Source organism: Panthera uncia, assembly GCF_023721935.1.
Source record: "Panthera uncia isolate 11264 chromosome A1 unlocalized genomic scaffold, Puncia_PCG_1.0 HiC_scaffold_16, whole genome shotgun sequence".
In the NCBI taxonomy this organism is placed as follows: domain Eukaryota; kingdom Metazoa; phylum Chordata; class Mammalia; order Carnivora; family Felidae; genus Panthera; species Panthera uncia.
In genome coordinates, this window is record NW_026057576.1 from 26,572,693 (window position 1) to 26,594,896 (window position 22,204).

The window sequence follows — 22,204 nt, forward strand, 5'->3', positions numbered from 1 at the left end:
TCTGAAATTGGACCCCAAATCCACTATCCTTTCATGCTTCCATCTTGTCTCCAGGATAGAGAGGTTCTGTCATCCACAGTGGAGCTACAGATGGCAGAAAAGATCAAAGGACGATGAGGACTCTCAGGAGAAGCTGATAAGGTATGTTGAGCTCAGAACTTTTATTGTCCCTAATTTTTAAAAGGAGGTTGAATAGAATTTTGAAAGTGAATGACGTTTTGCTTTGTTCTTGTTTCTTTGATGAGATTTACTCATCAGAAAGTGATGATGTTTGCTACAATAAGCGTGATATTTAAACCCAGTGTCATTTTTTTAATTAGTCATGGTATTTCACTTACAAAATGAAAGTTTTATAAAATTATAATTTGTAACAGAAGTACATGGTGATTTTGTCCATTTTCTTGATAAGTGGAGAGAATGAAGATTATTGTTGAACAAGTCTGACAATGACAATAACCCCAAGTCCATTTCCATGGTTCAAAAAGAGATCAAAAGGAATTTCTCCCTTTTAAATTATTGTTTTACTGTTGAATAATTTACTTGGAAAAAATTTCTTGAGAAGTTTCTTAGGGTCACTGAAGCTAGTTTTGATAACAAATTTAGGATTTGAGAGGAAGCAATGGCCTGGGAAAATAAAACTTTGATCAGTAATTGTCTAAAATCATAGAGATTGTATGATTAGGGTGTTAGGAAGAAATTGGAGCTATTTTGGGGGAATTAAATAATCTATAAAATGCAAACAGCCTGATTTTCTTTATGGATTCTATGAAATTTCAAGGTAATTGTTTTTTCTATATTAGGTCATAGCACAGCTTTCTAGACCCAGTTTCAGGTCCCCTTGTCCAAATTGTAACCTCCCACCCACCTCCCACAGTGGTGTGGAGTTGTGGTAAGAGCTCTAAGTAGCTTGAAAATACTGTGGGAATCACATTGAAGCTGGCTTCAGGATCCTAGTTTTGCAGGACTAGGTCACTAATAAGCTGCAAAATCCATTTTCAAATGAAATATACTTATTCTAAAAGAAAAGGCCTTTTAAATGAGCAAAATGCAATTCTAGGTCTTAAATTGGGGCATTAACAAAGGCTGAACTTCACTTTGATTTACTTAAAAAACAAATCACCAAAACAGGGTGCTGGCTGGTTTTACCCCTTTTCCTCTGTGGTAGGATCACTTCTGCTTTGTTTTAGTATGGGACATGCGGGTGGTCTATGAGATGTACCGATAGTTAAAAGATAATTCTTTGGGCATTTCACTGGTTTCCTCACTTCTGTTCTTGTTCTATACAATTTATGCACATATTGCTATTGAAATATTTTTTTACAGTCAGTTGAAATTTATGGATAAAGTACTACCTTTACAGCTTGGGTTAAAAGCCATTCCTTGTCTAATCCCAACCCGCCATTCTGATCTCACCTTCAATTCTTTATCACCACCTCTAGATGTGTGCACACGCACGTGCGCGCGCGCGCACACACACACACACACACACACACACACACACACAGTTTTAACCACAACGTGGTACTTGCCCTTTTCTTTGCATATGCTGTTCACACTGCCTGAAATACTCATGACCCTCCTGCCATTGTAATCCCAGATTAAATATCACTTCCTCTTTGAAGCTATACTGAACCTGCCTTTCATAGTCGCTCCCTACTCTGAGCTCCCAAAGCATACTATAAACTCATCATTTTATGGAATTCGCCAATCATAGTCTAGTAATCCATAAGCTACAAGACATTGCCCACAAACAATAGCTGCATAGGGATTGGCTTTGCTCTTCCAGTTTGGTACCATTGCTCTTGTAACTTCTTACCTTGCTCCTCTTATATGCTCTGGGGTGAAAAAAGAATAGACTTGCTGGCAGTACCTCTTGGACTTAAGTAAATAACAGAAAATGTAGAAGAGGGTGGTACTAAGAAATGACAGCAAGGAAGCAGGGGGATTTCTGTCACCCCAGGGTGGTCTATCCAGACCGACTATGCTCAAGTGGCCATCCCTATCTGGAGGATGCATGCAAAATAGGCAGAAGCCAATCAGAGATTACCAGTAGAAGGAACACATTCTGCTTAAATCTAAGAAAAACTAGGATTAGATTAAGGATGTGGAAAAAATAATAACCCTCTCCAAGTGTTGAAATTTCTGTAAAACTCACCATTAGTCATATGTTGTTTTAATATAATGATTAGAAATATAAGTACATGTTTATGCTGAGGTATTAACAAACACTAGTTCAGCTTTTACTTATAATCTGGAAAAGTGTAATAAGCTGCTAACCACAGTGTTAGAAAGATGGGCTTATTCAAAGCTACAGACTAGGTTGGTAATACTAGTTACGAGTTGCCATTTATTCAGTGCCTGTTAAATCTCAAGCCCTGTGAGGGAGGCGTCACAACTATGTTTTACTTTGACATATTTTATTTGACTTAATCCACACAAGATACTTGTAGGCTAGGTACAATCATCCCAACTTTATAGAGTAGACAACTGATGTCCCAAGAGGTCGAATAATTTGCTCAATGTCACCCACTTTGTGAGTGGAGTCCGAATTTGAATTCCAGTCTTTCTGCCTCCAAAGCACATGCTCTTTCTGTCATACAAGGCTGCCTCACAAAGTAAGTTTCGAAGAAAGAAACATCTACGAAGAAAGACGGAGCTTCTCAAAAACTGTACCTGCAAACTCCCATCTGTACTCAATAGCAAACAATTCCATTAGTTAAGAGAAATGTATTTCAGAAAGCAGTTTGGCACATGAAAAATGTGCCTACCATACACAATGACTACAAAAATACTTGAAATAAATGATCAGATGTAGTTATCTCTTGAGGCTTTTCCATCACTGTCCAGCCCAACCTCGTGAGATCAGGCTGAAGACACCATGTAAAAGTTGTGACCCATGGCCCTGTTGGTCCGTGGCCCTGGCCCCCACTCAGTCTTCTCTCTGCTTCTCTAGACTTCCTATTTTCCAACCCTGCGTCTGGTCACAGCATTCCATGCTGTCTTCCTCACTTTATTCTCTGTCTTACACAGGGTTCTATCTCTTCTGGGCACAGCCGCAGTGATTCCCTTGGCAAAGCTCTGGTTCTGGTTTGGTAGTGTAGACCCAGATGGATACTTTGTCAGATGCCCCTATGGTGGTGTTTATCCAGGAGTGGTTTGAAGATCACTTCTATACAGATTACATTGGAGGAGCCTTGAAGAATATCTGAGTTGACTGAATCAGGACCTCTGGGGAGTAGGTCCTACAATCTGCACTTTAATAGGCTTTCTCGTTGATTCTCTCTTTTTTTTTTAATGCTTTATTTTGAGACAGAGGGCACACCACGTGGGGTAGGGACAGAGAGAGAGAGAGAGAGAGAGAGAGAGAGAGAGAAAGAGAGAGAGAAAATCCCAAGCAGGCTCTGCACTGTTGCACTGTTGGTGCAGAGCCTGACGCAGGGCTCGAACTTATGGCCATGCAATCATGACCTAAGCCGAAATCAAGAGTCGGATGCTTAACCGACGGAGCCACCCAGGCGCCCCTCATTCATTCCTTTGTGACCAATATTTTACAAGTACTGCCCTCCATTTCATGTGATCCCTGGGCATCCCTACCCTTTCTGTCATCTTTTGCAGGGACTCCCACATGTGACAGCTCACTGGTCTGACCTGAATATACTATTGTTTTGTTCCATTAGTGTGTTTAACTGAGGGTGATCTATATTGCTTGGGCCTTTTAGAAAATCACATACTGGGGGGCGCCTGGGTGGCGCAGTCGGTTAAGCGTCCGACTTCAGCCAGGTCACGATCTCGCGGTCCGTGAGTTCGAGCCCCGCGTCGGGCTCTGGGCTGATGGCTCGGAGCCTGGAGCCTGTTTCCGATTCTGTGTCTCCCTCTCTCTCTGTCCCTCCCCCGTTCATGCTCTGTCTCTCTCTGTCCCCCAAAAAAAAAAAAAAAAAAAAAAAAAAGAAAATCACATACTGGGAGTGACTGTCTGCCCTTTGCAATCACAAATGTAATTTTCTCTCTACTTCACATATAACCTGACTTTCCCCAAAGCCTCATCTGTTTGTGGGTACAAATAAAGCCACTTAATGGTTATAACCCAAATTTCACTGACTCATGCCTGTGCCTACATAATACAAAACCGCAGTTCCCTGCATAATTCTCCCCCGGTATTTCTGGGAGGTCTTGGAAGGTGCCTCGCAGGGTGCTCTCAGTCCTGCTTCTCTGCACTGTGCTGCTGGTTGATGTGTGTTGCTTTTGGAGTCATTTAGACTGTGCCTCCCCATGGCTCCAAGGCTGGTGGCCTCCCTGAAGATGCTGATCTGCATGACCAGGACCAGGTGCGCTCCCTCCCCCCCCCTCCCCCCCTCCCTCCCCCCCTCCCTCCCTCCCTCTCTCTCTCTCTCTCTCTCTCTCTCTCTCTCTCCCTGTGCTCTTATAGCCACAAGCCCTCAGGGAGCTGAGAGCCGTGCTGTGTTCCCAGGCCTCCTGATGGGGATGAATCCATTCTGTGCTGGACACAGAAGTGAGGAGGATACTGTTTGCTCTGATTCTGTGTTTTTTTTTCCCAACACTATTACTTTTCTGGATCCCCAGGGTCCCTTATGGAACTATTTCATTTAATTTGTGCGTGCAGCTTCCCCTCGCCGCCCCCCGCCCCCAACATCCCAGATAAACACTAGCCTGTATATCCATCCACTTGTCCTGGATGCCCACAAGAAAACCACATACCCCCAACAAAACCTCTGTGAAAAATCTACTCCTTCCACCCATGTCTGGATCTCGGAAGCTCCTTTCAACTTAGGTTGGGACTCGTCCTCTCCTGACCCATGGCCACATGTGACACATTCCTGAATCCAGTGAACCTGGCTTGAGAGCTACTAAAGGGCCTCCCTGGGGAAGATGTTTTAAAATTTCGAATGTAAGAGAGGCTGTCAGAGTGAGAGAGCCCAGACAGTACTGATCCTGAAAGTGTACTTATTTTTCCTTTAAAAGAGGACATCTGATCTCTAATTGAAGAAGATGAAAGCAAAAAGAGAAGCAGAGAATTGAACCACATGCAGGATTCAGCATTCTAAATGGTACACATTCTCCCCTACCTTCCTCCTCCTTTACCATAGAGTGCCAGCTGTCACCAGAAGCTGTTTCCAAACCAATTACCGTTCCTTTATCAGAAAGGAGGATAAAATCTTCACAAAGGAACAGATGACTGGATGCCATTGGTTCTTCTGACTCTGGAACTGCTTTAGAAAGGAAGTTGCATCTTTGCAGAATTATTATTATCAATCAGCCTTTATTGCTTCAGCTTTCTTTATTGCATTCTAACACACAAAGTAATGAAAACATATAATAAAGAGAATAAAACACGTAATGCATCACTGTGCAGATATTGCAATCATAGCAAATCCAATGTAAATGCCCTACAGGGAATACTTGAGCCTTCCAATACATTGCTAACAGTTTGCATGATACTACATCACATTATTTATCTACTAAACCTGTCATGCTCTGCTAAATATTGTGCCAGCATCAACCCCAAATAGTACTACTCCTTCCCATCCTCCAAACGGAAGGCATATTTCTTTGCTGTCACTGGTTTTAATATTTGCAAAGAGTAGCTCCAGCTCCTGAATAATTAATGCATAACGATTACTAAGCCACGGGTAGTTTACTATTCTAGCCCCTCTGGTCTTTGCAATGTTGCTTGCTTTAATATGCACTTCGAATTGGAACCAAGAGGTAGTAAAAGTCATTAAGACGGCATGAAGCTAAGTCAATAATGATTTACAGAGTTTGGATGCATTCCTGGGTTTTTCATTCTTGGCTCTCAAGCCCCATCTGCTGCTCATGTTCTGACTTGGTCTCCCTTTTGCAAATGCTTCTCTGATGACAGGGTTTCCGCTCTGTTTATACTTACTTAAAAGAGTCAGCTCTCAAGAGTTCAGGTCAAGTATACACTTCCTTTGTGGTAGTTCCAACTCTGGAAGAATAATAGCAGTGACTCAATACATTTGGAGTATTTCTGCCAGATAGATGCATGTCAAGAAACATCATGATCTCAAATGGTATGGGTGCCTGGTAAATGATGATAATACTTGCAAGGGTGATTCACCCTATAGAAAGGTGTTAAAAGCTAAGTAGGAGGACTTTAAAAAGGAGGACGAACTTTTTCATGGTGTGATGGCAGAGTACTAATGTGGAGACTAACTCTTCTATGTGCTGCTTGTGGTTTCTACTCAAAGATGTTGCTATATATCAACTGAGACTTTAATAATTCCTGTGTGGAGTAAGCTGTTTCCTCCCACAGGGCAAAGATTGGTCACTTTAGTGGACTTGCCTTTGAACAGGAATGATCCAGTGCTTCAGGAGTATCTAATGAGAAGGTGTGACTATGGCAGGGTAAATGCCTCTTGGGTAGACATTGGAAAGAGAACTTGTTGCTTCTAGAAGGCCAGTGACTCAAAGCTTGTTCTCCTTCATGCTCGGTCTGTGGCTAAACATATATACTATAGAAATTTGGACAAAATATTTGTGAGATAGTGCTGAAGAAAAGAATGTTGTAAACACTATGCCATATTAACCAAATGGAGGGCTGCTTACAGCTTGTTTGCTCAGTGTTTTCCTTTTATAGCATATTATGCCATTTCTCTTTCTTTTAGAGTTCCTCAAATCTCCCCAGCAAATGAAAAATGTTTAGAAATAAATATGTACATGCTTTGAGTCTGGTTCTGTAGATTACAAAAAATCTCTGAATTCTCTTATGATAGGGATATATTGTTAATTCTTTGAGGTGGTTTGGAAAATGTCTTTGACTTTTAAATGGACCCTGGTGATCTACATGTTAGCTTAAGTCTGAAAGGTCAAGCTTGCTATTTCCTCCTCACCCAGCCGACCAAGCCTTCTGTACTATAATTGGTGCTTTGCCCTTTCGAGTTCTTAAATTGTTGCTAGGTCTAGCACTAGGTTAAATGGATGGGACCCTTATTATTGGTAGAGCAAAGAGAAGTGAGGCTAAGTGTATGAATTGCTCCATGAATGCAACTGGTTTGCCAACAAACCACTTGTTAGAGAAGAATGAGGTAGAAGAGAGAGATCTGCAGGATGACCTAAAAGACCCCACAGTAGGGTGTATGAATAAATCACAGATTGAATATCAAAATCTCTGAGTACTTTGGAGAAATAGAAGACACTACAAATTAGCATCGCTTTCAGTAACAGATTCCCAGCAGAAGAACCCCATTGAGCCAGGTTTCTCCACCCCTGATAATGTGCAATAGGACCATTGAATACATTCGTGGTCTAATTGGTTGGTTGCTGATTGCCTTAGTGAAAGGGGTGGGAGTGACAGGACTCGGGGAATCCCAGGGGAGACTGCAAAATGCTTTGATTTGGTCCTAGGGACTCTCCTTACCCCATTGCCCTATCCTTCCAGATGTCAGGGCCCCATCTTCCTTTCCATGTGTTTGTGGTTACTTGTGTGAGTGACCCAACCCATCGAAATTGGGGGGCGGTGACTGTCCCTATCAGGTGGGTTGAATGGAAGTGTACAAAGGTCAAATGAGCATCAGTCTCGCTTATCATTTGGTGGGTAACACCCAGACTGTTGGGGTCTGAACCCTGGCTGTGCTGCCATGAAGCTCTTGGGCGGCAGATCTGAGTAGCTTCTCAGTGGTCCTGTATTCCTGTCCGTGAGATCTCTCCTCCTGCCATCTCACCAGCCATGAAATTATTTTCTGCACTGAATGACGTGGGGGTACCAAAGGTCCTATTATTCCAAATTTGTACCATCTTTTACCTGCACTTCAGCTTGTCAAACGTAAGTAATATATTTGACTCCATTGTTCTCTCTCCTCTGCTTTCCTATTCCTAAGGTCGTGAGTAATTCATAATGTATCACTGGAGTTGGGGGAAACACCTTGTGGAACATATGAAGGAATTCCAAAGAGGGAGAAGGTTGGGGGGAGGAGGTTGAATCTGATTAAAAGTTACAAAAATATTATCCTGCCATATTTATGCTTAGATATGCAAATCATTTAAAGTGTATGGGATCTCAAGTAAGTAATTTAACCTCCGTGTGCCTCCATTTTTCCATTTTTCACAGCTATAACAATTGCATGTAATTCTTAATGTTGAGAATATTGGAAGATATAATGCATATAAAGTACTTTATGTAAGTACTGGGCATGTCACATAAAGATACGTCTAATGTGAAGGAGTAAGCCATCTTTACCACTCTGGAAAGTTGAAAAGCTAATATAGCTTCCTAAAGCTCCTCGCCATAGCCAGGGATTGGGTCGTGTTCTCAGCATCCCTGGCCATGTGAAATAGGGAAATGGATTTGGGATTTAAAATCAGAGGACCTGAGAACAAACTGAGGGTTGATGGGGGGTGGGAGGGAGGGGAAAGTGGGTGATGGGCATTGAGGAGGGCACCTGTTGGGACGAACACTGGGTGTTGTATGGAAACCAATTTGACAATAAATTTCATATAAAAAAAAAATAAAATCACAGGGCCTGGATTTGAATGCTGGGTGAACCTCTTACTATTTGACTTTAGGCCTGTTCCTCAAGGCAGTAGTTTCCTGTGCAAAACAAATCGCCACACACCCTGTGACTTAAGATAACAGAACTTTAGTCTTCTATAGTTCTGGAAGCTAGAAGTCCAAAATGAGTTCCACTGGCCCCAGATCAGGGTGTCCGCTGGGCTGTACTCCTCTGAAGGCTCCGGGGGACAGTCCATTCCTTGTCTCTTCTAGCTTCCGGGGGCTGCTAGTACTTCTCGGTTTGTGGCTGCGTCACACCAATCTCTGCCTCCGTGGTCATGTTGCTTCCTCATGTGTGTTTGTGAAATCTCCCTCTGCTTCCATTTTATAAGGACCCTTTGATTGCGTTTAGGGCTCGCTTGATAATCCAGGATAATCTCTCCATCTCAGAATCTTTAGTGTAATCCCATCTGCGAAGATCCTTTCTCCTTAGAAGGTAGCTTTTATAGGTGCCAGCAATTAGGGCATGATATTCTTGAAAGGTCATTATTCTGCCTGTTACCCCTGACTTCTCTTAGTCTTAGGTTTTTTGTTTTTTGTTTTTTGTTTTTTTCACCTCTAAAATGGGAATAATAGTACCAAACTCACAGGTCATTGTGAGGATTAATCCAGTAACCCGTGAAAATGCCTTATTAATGCTAATGCCTTAGACAGTAGTTGCTGAGACATCTTCAAATATCCATTTGAACTTTCCCAGCTGCAATATGCATCCTGCATTCCTATGGCAAGATACAGTATGCAGCCTGTGTTTTCTGAAATGGTGTTAAGATTGTACGAACTTGAAAACCATAGGAAGTTGCCAGTTTTTGCTCAGTTCAAACATTATAGGCCTGCTCTTTGCTGGACGCTCTTCTGAAGATGAGAATGACAGGGATGAAAAGCCATGATCTTGAAGAATTCTGTTCTTGATCTATTCCATTTGGGGTGCACAGACACACAAATTTGGGGACACAATGGTGGGTGGCCTGGCAGCATGGTGTTGGAGTGCTGGGGTATGGGCGGGCATGGAGGGGGCAGGCTGCTCATCTTCATGGGGGGGGGGGGGAAGCACTGGAAGAAGTTCCCCTGGTCTGCAGGTCCGACCTGCCTCAGTGGCTTTGTAGTTGCAAGTAGAACAGATTGTCCCTATGCCCTTTGGCTCCTGAATTTGGGGATGAAATAAACAACAATATTGTAGAATGAGATAAAAACACAGACTTTGCTGTTTGTTCTCCAAAACTCGAAAGTCATGAAGACCTGTATCGGGGGGGATGCTATTGATTTAGCACAAAGAGCCCAGGAAGGCTCTTAGCCCTTTTCTCCCGCTTCCCAATTTAAACATGCCTGAATCTTTAATAATCAAACCAAATAAATTATGAAATAGCCAGTGACAGCTGGTTGGTTTAATGGAGCTGGCCCTGGAAATAGATTTGTAATTCTGTCGTGTTGATGGGAGAGAAGATGTTGATCAGCATGTTCCTAATTCATTACCATACCAGCGAGGCCTGCTGCCTCGAGATTTCCTATCAGGTTCCTTGTTGAGCCTGCAGTGGAGGTGGATGTGGGAATGTGTCATTCATACCTATTGGGAGTAAATGTTGTTTTCTCTTCTAAATGTATTGTTTTAGCACTCTAAGTAATTATTATATGAGAGGTAACAATTGTACTTCCAGTTTCAGAGGACTGATAATTTATGGGGATCCTATTTGGAGAGACAGGGCATATTTATCAAAAGATAACAATTCCCAGTGGCATATTCCAAAGTAACAAATGAATGGCTCAGACAAGGAGTTTTAAAGACATTTGGAAGAGCGTGGTGTTTGGGCAAGACTCCACTGAAGAGGTGGGCCCAGAGCTGAGCTTTCGAGTGTTGGCAGTTAGGAAGGAGGCATTTAGGAAAGGAGTCTGGAGACATAGGAAGGGTGGCACCAGAAAGAGACATAGACAGGAATGTGCTCATGTGCTCTGGGGACAGAATTTATATCCTTGTTGATGAAGTAGTATGATTAGAGCCAGATAAATATAAAATAAATTAGAGAATTCAGTCCACATTCATTCATTCGTTGATTTATTCATTCATTCGTTGATTTATTCATTCATCGGTATATTAAGAGTACACCATGTGCTGGCCTTGACCCTGAGGTAAAGAAACTTGTATTTTATCATGTTGGCAAAGAGAAACTAAGAAGGCTTTTTTTTTTTTTTTTTTTTTTTTTTTTTTTTTTAGCGTTGGAGGAAAGGAAGATCATGTAAGATCATGAAGTAAACTACAAATCATGATTTGAGAAAGTTCATTTGGCTGCCTTGCGTAGAGTGAATTGGACTGGAGAGATCTTGAGAATGGAGAGATGAGCTAGGGAACCATTGCAGCCAAGGGACTTGGATAAGAGAGGTAGCAGAAGGAATGGATGCAGGAGATACTACTATTGGAGGAAAAGTGGTTGTTCTTCTGTTTCCATAACACTTTGTAGGATGTGTTGTTTGCTTACCTGTCCATTTCCCCACCAGACTGTGAGCACTTCAAAGACAAAGACCACACCCAATGTCTTGTGTCTCCACAGCCCCAGGCTCTGGGCCTGGCACACTGTAAGTCCTCACCAGGGGTCTTTTGACTTTCTGGTTATCAAAAATGGATTGGATGTGAGAGGTGAGGAGAAAGAAGAGTCAGAGAAGGCTCAAGATCTCAAACCCGGGAACAGGGGAGGGTTGGTTACTCATTATCAACAGGATAAGAGATGGTCACCGCAAAATTGCTACTTAGACATGTTCTGCTGCTCTCACTGGTCAGGCATTTGTGACACTGAAGTGACAGTGAGACACTAGGACTGACTTCAGTTTCTAGTTTACATTTTATTTTATTTTATTTTATTTTATTTTATTTTATTTTGTTTTATTTTATCTTAGTTTATCTTATTTTTTAAGTTTAATTATTTTTGAGAGAGAGAGAGAGAGAGACAGAGACAGAGAGACAGAGAGAGAATGAGTGGGAGAGGGCCAGGGAGAGGGAGACACAGAATCCAAAGCAGACTCCAGCTCTGAACTGTCAGTACAGAGCCCGATGAGGGGCTGGAACTCCTGAAACCATGAGATCAAGGCCATGAACTAAAGTTGGACACTTAACCAACTTAGCCACCCAAGTGCCCCTCTAGGCTGCATTTTAGAAGAGAAACAAAGGGGCAAGGTTCTAAGAGTTATTTTGAAATCTTAGGTAGGAGGGGGACAGGGAGGAAGTACAGTTTGTAAAAGCATATTCTTTCCTTTCTGGTTTTCTATTCGGGGACAATATAAGATATAGAAAGGGTCTTAAATATTTGCTTATAAATGGAGGAATGAATTTCTAGTGATTCATATGCTTTGATAAGAAGTCCAGTCAGACTCTTTTCCTAACACCCTTAAAATCATACCTCACAGATCTGGACCATCCTCTTGGAAAGTGGCTTGGCAGACAGGCATAGGAGCAATCTTTTACCCCAGTTTTAAGTTTTTACATACAAAAAAAAATGAATAGCTTGGTGCCCATTGTGAATAATTCAGTCAAGTAATTCAAACAACAAAGACATATATGGAACAGAAAGTTAAAGTCTCCTTCATAGCCCTCCATCTAATCTTTTCATTAGAACTAGCTATTGATAAAAGTCTGGTTTGGTTTTTTTCTCACATATTTTAATTGTCCACACAGGCCTGGAGAGATTTTATAATACATAAGTGAGGTCAGACTATACATATTTGTTTTAGGATATCTTTTTTCTTTTAACATCTATGATCTCTGATATCCATGCATGTAAATCAGCCTTGTGCCTTTAACAGTTGTATAGTATCCCATTGTGAAAATGACAGTTGACATTATTTAGGCATTTGTTGTAAGTCAGCATCTGTGCTAAGCATTTAATATGATAATCCCATTTATCATTATGCCAGTCCTAAAGGGTAGATATTTTTATTATCTTCATTTTGGAGATGAGGAAAATAAGAGATTGGGTAGGTTTCCCAAGACCACAGAGTTAGCAAGTATCAGAGATAAAACTTTATTTCAGGTAATCTGATTTCAGCATTTTTATTCTATCCTGCCCTTTTATGGATCTACCATAATTTATTTAATCACCATTAATGGGCACTTACTATGTTTCCATTTTTTTCAATTCATTCATTTATTCATTGAACAAATATTTTTTGAGTGCCCACGACCTACCACACATTAGTTTAGGCACTAGGGATTCAATAGTGAACAAACTAAACAAAAATTCCTGCCCTTGTGGAGTCTACTGGAGAAGATAGACAAGCTAAGTAGGTAAATATATATAATGAAGAAAGAAAACAATATAGCAGTGAGGAGAGATATGAACTGTTGTGGGTAGAGAGTTGGAATTTTAGAGAGTGTTCAGTTAAGGCCTTTTTGAGAAGATAATATTTGAGCAAAGACCTAAAGGAAGCAGGAGCTCCAGTCTTGTCTCTGTCTGGGGGAAGAACATTCAAGGCAGAGGGAACAGGAACAGGAACAGGATGAACAAAGGCTCTGAGAAACAGCAAGGAAGCCAGTGTGGCTGGAGTGGAGTGAACAAGGGGAATAGCGGTAGAAGACAATGTTAAGGAGGAAAAGGTATCAGATTACGTAGTTCTTCTAGGTCTTCTGGTACAGAGTTTGGCTTTAACCCTGGGTGAGTTGGAAAGGTATTGAAATTTTTAGCAGAGAAGGGACAGAATTTCACATTTTAACATCATCAAACTATTGCGTATAGACTGAAGGAGATAAAGGCAGACACAGGGGTTCTTGCCATTATCTAGGCAAGAGAAAATGGCGGCTTGGATGATGCTGGCAGGGATGAAGTGGTTGAATTCTGGGAGCATTTTGAAAGTAGAGCCAATGGGATCAGATGTAGCATGTGAGCATAAAAGAATCAAGGATGACTCCATTGTTCTGTTCTTGAGCAATGGATATATTAAATGCGAAAAATCTGTTAAAGGTCCACAAGGAGATAGTAAGTAGAGAGTTGCATATGGGGTTCTGGAATTCATAGGAGAAGTCCAGACTGGGTTATAAATTTAGAGGTTGTCAACATTTACAGATGATGTTTAAGGATAGGTGCCCAAGTAAAATCACTTAGGGAGTAAGAGAAGATAGAAATGTGGGGCAAGAATGAAATCCTGGGTCATGCCAACTTTATAAAAAGGCTGAAATCAACATTCTTATACATATTCTTTGCATCTACATGACGTTATTTCTTCCAAGATTTTTCTGTTGATGGATCAAAGGACATTTTTTTCTTTTTTTTATTTAAAAAAAAATTTTTTTTTCAACATTTTTTATTTATTTTTGGGACAGAGAGAGACAGAGCATGAACGGGGGAGGGGCAGAGAGAGAGGGAGACACAGAATCGGAAACAGGCTCCAGGCTCCGAGCCATCAGCCCAGAGCCTGACGCGGGGCTCGAACTCACGGACCGCGAGATCGTTACCTGGCTGAAGTCGGACGCTCAACCGACTGCGCCACCCAGGCGCCCCAAAGGACATTTTTTTCTTTTTTAAATTTGGTGGTTGTGCATAAACTGGCCTCTGTATCAATCTGTATTCTCAGTTGGAAGCAACAGAAGACCTACGACCTTCAGCAAATAGTTTTCTAATACATTTCCTTCCACTAAGGAAATGTCAGAGTCAGTACTGACTAGAAGCTGGAGTAGTGGGCTTCAAAAATGAATGAAAACCAAAGAAATTCTATGGGCTGGGCAGCAAGAGAGATTTCATCAAGATGGTGCCGCAGCCGCTGTCGACCCTGCAGACAGATGTGCCGAAGGTGGCTTTGACCGTCGCACCATTGGCACTGCTGCTGCCATCACTGAATGAAATTGAACCTGGCCACTGTAAATCGGAAGTCAGCAACTCCAGTCCCTTGGTCAAATCCAGCTGTGTGCGTGTTTTCATAAGTAAGGTTTTACTGGAATAAGCGCTGTCTACTTATTTACATATTGCTTATGGCTGCTTTCATCCTACAGTGGCAGAGTTGAGTCATAGCAATTGAAAATCTATGCAACACTAAGCCAAAATTACTTACTGTCTGGCCCTTGGCAGAAGGTTGCTGGCCTGTGCAGTAAATGAAGTTCAGCAGTCTGTATTAGTTTGCTGTGGCTGCCATAACAAGGTATCACAGACCGGGTGGCTTAGCAAATTTATTTTCTCACAGTTCTGGGGGTTAGAAGTCCAAGACCTAGGTGTCAACAGGAGTGTGTTTTTCTGAGGCTTCTCTCTTTGACTTGTAGATGGCTGCCGTCTCACTATGTACTCACATGATCCTTCCTCTACGTATGTCTGCGTCCTAATTTTCTCTTCTTAGAAGGACACTATTTATATTCGATTATGAACCACTTCCAATGACCTCTTTTTAACTTAACTACCTCTTTAAAGACCCTACCTCCAAATGTAGTTACATTCTGAGGTACTATTGTGGCAAGCACTTTGTTTCAAAACTTTTTGGGTGCTTCTTGATTCCCCACTCAAATGAATATTCGGGCGTTCATATTAAATTCTGTTTGTAATACTGTCTGAGGTTTTTATTAGGATTGCATTGAATATACAGAATGGGAGGAATAGGTGCCGTCATCATATTGAATTGTCTCTGTGAGGAGCACTGTATGTCTCTTAATCAAGAATTCTTCTATATCTTTTAGTAAGGTTTTATCTTTTTTAATATGGGTTTATATACTTTTTGTATATGTTCATTTCTGAGTATTTTACAGTACCTGTGGCTATTATGTGTGTGATATTTCCATTTCATTTTCTAATTAGTTGTTGCTTCTATACAGGAAAACTACTGATTTTTTGTAGGTTTATCTTTCATTTGGATACTCTACTGACTTTCTGACTTCTAATTAAGCTGTCGGTTTTCTAGTTGAAAATAATATTAACTGCAAATAAGACAGTTTAGTCTCTTCATTACACACACATACTCACGTACTTATATATTACATGTACATAAATATGAAGATGAGAGGTACAAAAGGAAAGAAAGAACTTATTTCTTTTTATCTTTTTGCATTGACTTGGGCTGTGTAATATTAATTTTTTCCATTGTAGAAAAATACATGTTGTCCCCAAATAGTCTTGTATCTTTCTTCCCTTTCATACTTCAGAGAAATAAAGACAGGGAGGAACAAATATAAAAACATGAAATGCCTACCTTTGAGCATGTTGCTATTTGCAGTTCTGGAAAGCAATAAAAATTGACACAGAAAACCAGGCAACGAATGCCCCATCTAGATGTGTGATAGGTTAGTGTTTATTATGGTCTAGATCAGGACTGTCTAGTAGGCATTTAAGATACATTCACATAAAATAGTCCATCCTTTGCTAGAACACACAAAATGAGTGGATACACTTCAAATGAATTGTTGCTGATTGAAGGAGGAAGCGCAATGGGAATGAGGAATGAGCATTCAGGGGGAATAAATAAATAAGAAAAATTTTGAAAGACTGCAAAAAAGAAAGAATAGGAGTAGTCTCCCAACAGCTGTGCCAACTCCTGCAGATGTTTAGTTAACATAATCCTTCACAAGCTTGGGATGTACAAATGCAAAGCTAAGTTTCCCGAATACCTGTCAAAACTGAATTGTGCCTTAGTTAATTGAAGTCATCAGAGAATTATTGCTTTGTGGTTTCGGTAACTTCTTCGGGGCGGGGGGCGGGTAGCTGAATTATAAATATCAGAGAGCAATAGAATAAGGAGTCAAGGGATGTCTTCACTCCCAAGATAATGCGGCTGATACCTCTTTGCCCATATGTTCTCTCCACCAGCCATTTCTTTCTGACATCCGTGAGCCACGATGGCTCTCTGTTTTGAGAAAGATGATATACTATTGGCAAAATCTTTCCTAGAGTATCTTCTAGGTCGGGTTTACAATTTAAATGGAAGTGGAGGAAAGAGCTCTGTGTTGCGAGTTCGCCGTGAGGAAGCCAAGAGGTTTTTTGTTGTTGTTTTTTTTCATTGTTGTATTCCTTTCAACAACCTGCACTGTTTTTAATCATTCCTCATAGTGTTCTAGGCAGGTGTAACTGTCAGATAACAAAAGATGAACTCAACAGGGTACAATCATAAAATAGCTTTATGTTTCCTCCCATGGCCCTTTCAAACCAATTCAGTGTGCTTGTTTAAGTCCCAGAGATTTTCTGGGAACTCTTAGATTATAAAAAGTCCCCAGTCGCTTCAAGTCACAAGAATAGTCTCAGTTCAGCAATTTAAGGATGCAGCCCAGTTTAATAATAAAAATCTGAACTTCAATTGAAGTTTGATATTCTCCTGTCCCCCAGCTTTATACTGCTTCTTTGAGCTGGGAATCTAAGACTAGGAGAGGTGAACAATATCAATTTCTATCCATTCCAGTTATATGTGCCTTATCTTCATGCACACCCCTTCACTCTACCCCACTTAGCTGACTGCCTCCACCACGGTTGAAGTTGGGGGCAGGAGAAAGAAGTGAAGGAAAGAAAAGTTCTTCCTTCATTGAAAAAGATGTTATCTGGTATTGCAGATAATTTCTATGCAATTTCTACTTTTACAGATCATAGGGAAATAAATTCTTCCAAAGATTTTTTTTATGAAGTGAACATAACATTGTCTCCAAATACTGAAAAAGTTTACCAAAAAATAAAGTTACAAATTTTCCTTTTCAATAGTAAGACAATTATCCTAAATAAAAAAAAAAAAAAAATGAAGCAGCATTCAATAGCTTTAGAAGATACTACAGCATGACCATGTGAAATGTATTTCAGTGATATGCAGCTGGTTTGGCATAAGAACATGCATCATAATATATCAAAGTACATAGATGTACATTGGTGAAATACTATAATAATATAGATAACCAAACAGGCAGTTGATAAAATTTGGCTGGCTTTCTTTCTTTCTTTCTTTCTATCTATCTATCTATCTATCTATCTATCTGTATTCAAATTAGTTAACATACAGTGTCGTCTTGGCTTCAGGAGTAGAACCCAGTGATTCATCTCTTACATATGACACCCAATGTTCCTCCCCAAAAGTGCCCTCCTTAATGCCTATCACCATTTAACCCATCCCCACCCACCCACCTCCCCTCTGGCAATCCTCTGTTTGTTCTCTGTATTTAAGAGTCTCTTATGGTTTGCTTCCCTCTCTGTTTTTATCGTATTTCTTCTTCCCTTCCCCTATGTTCATCTGTTGTGTTTCTCAAATTACTCATATGAGTAAAGTTATGTGGTATATTGATTTAAAAATTCAATTAAGTAAGCATATGTAGATCCCTCTTTAGCATGATTATAAAAAATACCCATCTCCATCAACAAAATAGTTTCATACCTAGTGGAAAAACTCTAGAAACATTTCCACTGAAGTCATAAATAAGAAAAGAATGTCCGTTAACACCGCTGTTATTTAACATTGTTTAGACTGAGGTACTAGAGTTGTAAACAGGCAAGAGAAATCCACATTTGAAATGAAGAAGTAAAATCTTTGCATATGATGTGAGTTATAAACCTCTGAAACCAAAAATCAAATGAAAAACTAAACAATAAAGTTAAATTGAGGGAGATGACTACTACAAAATTAATATAAATAAACAACTTCTGTATGATCAACCACCAATTAGATAATAATGGAAGACCCCATCTCAAATCACAGTACCACACTGTGCAGAGCCAGACCCCAAAGCCAAGGAGCACATGCTCAGTGTTTCATCACATCTGTGAATTGCAACAAACATGTGGCATGCCTTAAAGTGTAAAATAAATAAATAAAACAAAATTGCAATAAAAAGATGCATTTCCTAGAATGAATGCAAGAAGAAATGTACAATGTCCATACAAAGAAAACTTCTTAAGACCCTGAAAAGCCATGAAAATGATCACTTTAACAAATGAAAAGGTATACAATATCCTTGGAGAGGAAAATGCTATCTCATAAACATAATTTGTCAAGTGAAATGATGCATGAGGTGCAATTCCAATGAAATTCTGTTAGGGAATTATTGATGGACAAGCTTATGTTTCTCTACATGAATGTTATTCTTTAATATTTAATTTTAATTTTTAATCTCTCATGTTAGACATTTCTTTGGTATTTTACATGGTTGATTGTTTAAATTCAGTCGTGTGCTTAGGAAGTTTTTTGCCAATATTTCTTTGGTATAATAAAATTTTCATCTAGGATCATGTTCTTTCTTCCTAAGTATAATCTTCAGAATTTCCTTTATTGAGAGTTTGTTGGTAGAAAATTCCCTCCCTCTCTCTTTCTCTCTCTCCCTTTCTCTTTCTTTCAATTTTGGGATCCTGGAAATGATCTATTTTGGTTGTTTTAATGTTTGCTTAGCTAGGTACAGTATTTGGCTACTGGATTTTTTTCTTGGTTCTTTGATGGTATTACCTGATTATCTTCTGATTTCCATTTTGCTGTCGAGAATTCACTGGTCAGACTAATTGTTGCTCTTACATAGATGATTTGTATTTTCTGTGATTACTTTTTCAAATGTTCCCTTTGTCTTTAACAATCTGTACTTTTACTCTGATGAGTCTAGCTATAGATATCTTTTTTCCTGTCTTGTGTAGGACTAGTTATCTTTCCTGAATTTAAGGATCCATATCTTCCATTAGTTCTAGAAAGTTCCCATCCATCATTTCTTCAACTATTGCCTCTTTCAAAGTCTTTTTGCTTCTTTTCAAATGTCAATTATATCTTTTGTAGACATTTTTTCAGTCTATCTTCCATGTCGCTAATGTTTTTTCTCTTCCCTATTTCTCTCTTTTTCTCAATGTGCTACATTCTAAAAAATTTTTAATTCTATATCAAGGACCTTATTTACCTCTAATAAGCTGTGTCTGCTCTACTCTTTGGGCTGCTACTGGCTTTTTAAATTTCAGTGGTTATAATTCTGGGTGGAGATATATTTGGCTATTTTTCAAATCTTTCTTTTCAATAACATGTAATTATTAGCTTGTGTTTTTATTTAGTTTAAATCTCGTTAAATATTTTAAACACATGTATTATATATTCTTTATACATTCTTCATTATTCTATTATATGAAACAGGCAGAGGTCTAACAGAACTATTATTTATGCTTACCCTTATTTGTGGTGGCTTATTTCCTCATATTTAGTAGATCTTAGTCTGTGAAAATCCAAAGAGGTCCAGTTTGAGGGAACTTCAGCATTGCCTACCTGTGACCATTTAAAATTAATTGTCTCCATGCTTCTTTCTTCCTTCCCCCCATTCACTTATCCTCCAATTTGCTAATTCTTTCTCAAAATGTGTAATCTTCAGTTAAACCTATGCTGAGTTAATTTCAGCTGTTACATTTTTTGGATTCTAGAATTCTCATTTTTAAAAATATTTCAGTTCTTTGCTGAAATTCTCAATCTTATTTTTATTTTCTTGAACACATTAGGTACAATTATTTTAAAGTATCTGTCTGGTAACTATTTTATTATTCCCTATAGATCTGTTTATATTATATATTATTTCCCTTTAACTTTGTTCACATTATCTTTGTGTGTGACTGCTAATTTTTGATGGAGTCCTAATCTTTACTTATGAAAAAAATATAGAAATAATGTGAGGCCCAGAATAATTTTATCTTCCTCCAGAGAGGATCCACATTAGTTTCTGATAAGAGACCAAGGGCTCTAACCATCCCACACTACCTTGATTCAATTTCAGGGATTGAGGTGGCTCAACATTGGACATCAGTCCCTGTAAGGTCCAGTGTATTCATAAGTCACCTTTACTCTTAGGGTACATTCCTTTTGTGACTATACAAGTCCTTCGTCTTTGTTAATCCCTGGACTCTAATGATTGTCTCCTTACTCCACAAGGCTGTTGGAAACTGGTTATCTTCTCAGCTACGTCTTTCAGTAGTAACAGATACCCCTAGAAGGAAAGCAACTTTAGAGGTGCGTCTCACTTAGTGGGTTTTTCTGTTTTCCACAGATCTGGTCCTCTAATTCCTCATGGCTTTGTTTGTTCTCAGAATACTTCAAGTATATATTTGTTATATGTTTCCAACTTTTCCAGTTGTCCTCAGTGGAAGGGTTGATTCTAATGACATACTCTACCATTATCAGAAGGAGAAGGTTTTTATTTTTCTTCTGGTAAAAAATCTTTTCCGGATTTTGCACCAGTTCTCCATCAATATTAGTGGCCATCTGATATTGCTAGTCTGTTTTGTCTGCTTATGTCTGGCTACTGTTTCCCTTAAGTGCATAGTTTTCGATGTATAATATATATTATTATTCCCTCAGCAGTTGAGTCATATTGTGAGCTTCTTTGTAGAGCTTACAACCAGTAAAAAGGTAGTGGAAGGCCCAGCAGTGCTACCCTCATCAGTTAATGAATCAACAGTAAACAAACTGGAGAAAATGTTTAACCCTCTGCTGAAGCTTGGAGAGAAAGCTGGTTACCGCCAGATCTCCGATCACAGTCATAAAGATGGAGAACTATTTTTGAAAGATTCCCATCTAGTTCCACTGGGATTAGAAAGATAGAACTCCCTGGGCAAATAGGTAGTGACTTTCCCCAAAAGGATTCACAGGCCTCTAGCAGCTAAGCTACCTCAGAACCATGAAATCTCAGACTTAGATCCTTGTGTGAAAGAGAAGTAAGTCCTTGACTCCATGCTTATCTCGTTAGCTCTTGGCAGGCCCCTAAAGAGGTGGAGTTTATCACTACCTTTTTGCCCTGACTCCCTGGGAGAATCCTCGGCCTCAGTGGAAAAGTCTTCTGAAGTCCTTTCTTCTCAGAGTCCTCCTCTCCTTGTGAGTCTACTTTTATGAAGAACACTGGTCTGTGTTCTTTAAGAAGAATATGGCTGTGGTGGTGGTGGTGGTGGTGAGGAGGAGGAGGACGACAATAGCTGGAACCATGTATTGAGCACTTTTTTAAAGTTTATTTTATTTTTGAGAGAGAGAGAGAGAGCGAGTGAGCGCGTGCGTGCAGGGAAGGAGCAGAGAGAGGACCCCAAGAAGGCTCCACACTGCCAGCACAGAGCCTGATGCAGGGCTCGATCTCATGAACTGTGAGATGATGACCTGAGCCGAAATCAAGAGTCAGACCCTTAACTGAATGAGCCACCCAGACGTCCTATTGAGCACTTCTTAAATGATAGCCACATCACCATATGCTTTGGGTGTGCTGATTTCTTTAACCTCCTTTAAGAAAATCATATGCAAATGTTTCGTTTCCCTTTACAACTGCAAATTGAAGCTTAGAAAGATGAGCCACTTGCCTATGGCTCATGTAGTTAGTAAGAAACAATGCTAGTATTTTAACATGCAAAAGACTCCTCTTCTTATAACTCTGGTACATTTTCTAAATGAAAATTACCTACATGTGCTGTGATAAATAATTCTTGGGGGGGGGACATTTTTAAAAAATATAATTTATTATTAAATAATTCTTAACATATACTTATTTTTGTAATAGTCTTGTAAGGACATTTGTAAAATGTGTTACAGATAAACACATTTAGTATTATATATTATATTTAGCCACTTCAAGAGTCAAAGTCTAAAATGCAAGATAATCTTAAAAATTTGGCATCTGTTATTGCAAAGCTTTTGATTTCTTCTCTCCTACTACCTAGCTGTAGAAACATGGGAAAATTGCATTCTATTTCTATTGGTCTGTTTCTCAACTGTATAATGAAAGGGCTATCTTAAATTATCTCTGACTCCTTGAGATCAAAG

General features: G+C 39.7%; 1 long non-coding RNA gene across 1 annotated transcript in view; it reads left to right on the forward strand.

Annotated features, from left to right (window-relative positions):
• LOC125933812 (uncharacterized) overlaps positions 1-22,204 on the forward strand; it is an 87,802-nt gene that overhangs the window by 30,337 nt on the left and 35,261 nt on the right. Inside the window, exon 2 of the long non-coding RNA XR_007461107.1 lies at positions 55-141. This is a non-coding gene — a long non-coding RNA (uncharacterized LOC125933812). The remainder of the gene's footprint in view (positions 1-54; positions 142-22,204) is intronic.